Consider the following 4,009-nt stretch of genomic DNA (forward strand, 5'->3'; position numbering starts at 1 on the left):
GTGTCCACCGATAACTAAAAAAAAAATAAATATTAAAAAAAAAAAATAGAACAGTGCCGCAGTCTGGCTGGGCACAAATCACGAGCCACTGAAGTAGGAACAAACTTTATTTCTGAACTCCACCAGCACACTCCACACACGCTCCCCAGGAAGTCTCCCGAACACCACGTGGCTCCTCCAGGAACCACCAACCGGAAATCCCTCCTCCGGCACTTCCCCAACCAATGGAAACTCTCCGGGAATCCCTGCGAGAGAACTCCAAAGTAGCCGGCCCAGGCGGACAGCAGGGGTCTAATATACACAGCTTAACATAACCATTATCATCTCAATGGCTTGCTGGCATCACCTCTCAAGAACTCCGTTCTGGCAAAAATGCCATGCGCATCCCGACTGGGCTGTGGCCCTCAACAGAACAGGTAAGACCAAAAAACCAAAAGCCAAAATAATAATAATATTAAATGCTTGTGAGGATGCAGAGAAACTGAGTCGCTTACACATTACTGTTGGGAACAAAAAATGGTAGTCACTTTAAAATATCATTTAGTAGTTTCTCAATAAATTAAACTTATATTTACCATATGACCAGCCATCATGCTCCTGGACATTTATCCCAGAGAGTGAAAAACATATCCCCACCAAAACTGGAATGTAAATGTTCACAGCAACTTTATTTGTCATGGCCCAAAGCTGAAAATAACCAAAATGCCCTTCAATAGGTGGGTGGTTAAACAAACCATGGATTATTACTCGGCAATAAAAGGGAATGGACCATTGATACAACAGTTTTAATGGATCTCCAGGGTATTACATTGAGTAAAAAGGCCACTCTGGAAAGATCATATACTGTATCCCTTCATTTACACAGCATCCTTGAAATGACAGAACCATAGAGATAGAGAGCAGAAGATTGGTTGTCAGGGGTTTGGGGCAACATGCAGGAGATCTTTGTGATGAGGGTAGAATTCCATATCATAATTTGTACAGAAATATATACACACACAACAAAGCAGATAGAACTCTACATGCTGTGCCAATGTCCATCTCCTGGGTTTGATACTGTTCTATCATGTAGATACAACCACTGAGGGAAACTAGCAAGGGCACCCAGAATTCTCTGTTTGATTTTTGGAAATTCCTGTGAATCTGTAATTATTTTTTTAAGACAGGCATGGTGGCACACACCTGTAATCCCAGGGCTCAGGAGGCTGAGACAGGAAGATTGAGAGTTCAAAGCCAGCCTCAGCAACTTAGTGAGGCACATAGCACCTCAGGGAGACCCTGTCTCTAGACAAAATATTTAAAAAGGGCTGGGGATGTGGCTCAGTGGTTAAAAGCCCCTGGGTTCAATCCCTGGGACCAGAAAGAAAAATAGTTTTAAAAAAGGAAGGAAAAATAATACTTCAACCTAAGAATTTTATACCCAGCTAAAATATCCTCTGCAAATGAAAGTTGTGCCTTTTGCCTCATTGCACCCTTGAAAGCAAGGTGGATCACCAGCAGCTCTATTGGAACCACCCATAAAAATTCAGCCAGGGTTCTTACTCTTGCTTCATAAGCCCAAACCTGCATGGTCCCATCAGAATATACAGCCTCGGCATGTGCCAGCAGTATTTCCATCAGTACTCTAAAAATAGAGGCTTCCTTAAGTTGGACTAAGTGATCTTCCTCAAATGGATTGCCCAAGACGCCACCCAGTGAGGGAGAACATGCTAGTTCTTTGTGCATAAAATAAAATTCCAAAAGAAAGAAAGTTTCATTTTCAGATTTTTTTTTTTAAATAAGAAAGTTTTTTACCAGAAGGCATGCACTACAAGCAATGCTCCAAGGAATTTATTCAGGCCAAAGAGAAAAGAGACAAGATGGAAATTAAGATCTTCAGGAAAAGGACTGGCGTAACTATCTGAACAACAGAAAAGATCCTCCTAATTCCTACAAAATACACAGGACTTTCTAAAGTAAAACTTACCTTCACATATGACAACTGTTGTGTGAAGGACAATGGTGTGGGGTCAGGGACCTACGCAGTTGCCGAGTTCCTACGTTTGATGTAGGGTGGCTCCTTATTAACTCTAGATTAACTGTGGAAAGTTGGTCTTGTGTATCTTACTCGCTTTACCAACCATTAACCGCTGACGTTACAACAATAATACCAAGAGGAAAGGAAAGGAGGGTTAGAGGAACACAGTCAGAGCTGCCCCTTAAATATGCAGAACCTGCTGGAAAAGACACACAGGCCAGCAGTGGCTGGAGGAGGCTGTGCACTATATAAAGATCACCCCAAAGACAGCTGCGACCAAGATCTTCTCAAGACCAGCGCCCAGCGCCCCAGCCTCCCCAAGCCCCGCTCCACAGTCCCCTCCCTGGGGAAGTCTTCGGTGAGAGCCATGGTGAGGCGAGAAGGGCAGAGCTTGGGCGCCGGGGGCCCCTTGGCCACACTGGGTCTTCCTTACCCCTTTCACCCACCGCGGGCCCAGGGCTTGACTTTTGTGAGGGCGGCGCTCAGTAAGGACTTGCTGGGTTGCCTTAGTCCTGGGCGGTTCCTTGTTCCCTGGTCACCTCTGTGGAGCAAGCTCGTGGCCGGGGCCTGGCCCAGCATGGGGAGGCTGGGGCCCGACAGTGGCTCATGGAGCTCATCCAGTCGCCAGCGCATTTCCCCAGCCCCTGGCAGGCCCCGGGCAGGCCCGACACCAGACCCCGAAGAGCTTACCTCTGGGGATGGGTTTGGGGCGGGAGGGGAGGGGAAGCAAGAGAATGCAGTCAACAGGTGACATAAAGGTGAATTACAGGGCTGGGCTGGGGCTCGGTGGCAGAGCGCTCACCTAGCACGCGTGAGTCGCTGCGTTCCAGCCTCAGCACCACACAAAGATCAATGAGCAAAATGAAGGTATTATGTCCACCTACAACTTAAAGAAAAAAGTAAATCACAAAGTCCTGCACAAGGAGACAGGGAGCGGAACCTGTGGGCAGAGCAGGGGCTCGGGGCAGGGTGACTGCAAAGGTGGCCTCTGAGCCTCGGCTTGCAGGAGGGAGGAGGGGGGAGCAAGGGGGTGCCTAGAGGGGTCCCCAGGCCATCCAGTCTCAGGGAGGGTGGGCATGTTACTGTGGCCTGCCTCTCAAGCACCCGAGGCCGTTCCCAGGCCGTCCCTCATCTTCCTGAAGGGCAGGTGGCCCCCACAGATGGCCCCCTGGTTCTCTCATGGGCTCCTTCTTTCCAGGGAAGCTGAGGTCTGAGTTTGCAGGATTTGCTGGGGAAACCGATTTCCTGTCGCCAGTGGCCAAGTCCATCCTGGTGCCCTTGGCCCCTGCTGTCAGGGCCCATCCCAAGCCAGGACCCCTTGGCCCTGCCCACCACCTAGAAGGCCTCTGGAGTTGCTCCCCGCCCCACTCCCCGGTGGTCTTGAAGAGTCTCCCCCAGGCCTCCTCCTTGGACATCTGTGCTCCTGACACTCCCTGGTGACTTCTCACGACCCCACAGTCTTGCCAGGTCCCCCTCTGATGCATCCACATACGGGCCGCAAGGCAGGCGGCCACTCATCCAGTCCAGCTCCTTTATCACTTGTCATGGGCCTCTCTCCCTCCCGAGGCCCACACCTCCAGCTCCGGCCTTATCCCGACCCCCTTTGGCAGGTATTAGCCAACTCCATTAAGGGGCCTCTGACTACAGGTATTTGATATTCCACATAAACCTCCGCAGCCCCATGAACCATCTTAACTGCTGGAATGCCCACAGGACTGGGGATTAGAAGCTCCACAGCACATGGGAAATGAGGGGATTTTATTTAGTGTTTAGGATTTATACATGTATATGTTGGGGGGGAGACAAATATGTATTTAAATCAAGTAACTTAATCCACGGAGTTCGAGGCTAAACCCACCATAGGAAAAGGGTATTTGCATATATTAATCTCTTAACATCCAAAGGGACCGTGGAGGAGAAGAGCGGGCAGCCTGGAGCTGGAGGGAGCGGCCAGGTGGTGTGGCTTCCCGTTCTCACCTGCTCTGTGCCCGC

The 4,009-nt window shown here is 49.6% G+C and overlaps 1 pseudogene; it reads left to right on the forward strand.

The window, feature by feature from the left end:
• The first annotated feature begins 372 nt into the window (after positions 1–372).
• Positions 373–1,656, forward strand: LOC143641414 (small ribosomal subunit protein uS14 pseudogene; annotated as a pseudogene).
• The last annotated feature ends 2,353 nt before the right edge of the window (positions 1,657–4,009 follow it).

This window comes from Callospermophilus lateralis, chromosome 2 (assembly GCF_048772815.1).
Source record: "Callospermophilus lateralis isolate mCalLat2 chromosome 2, mCalLat2.hap1, whole genome shotgun sequence".
In the NCBI taxonomy this organism is placed as follows: domain Eukaryota; kingdom Metazoa; phylum Chordata; class Mammalia; order Rodentia; family Sciuridae; genus Callospermophilus; species Callospermophilus lateralis.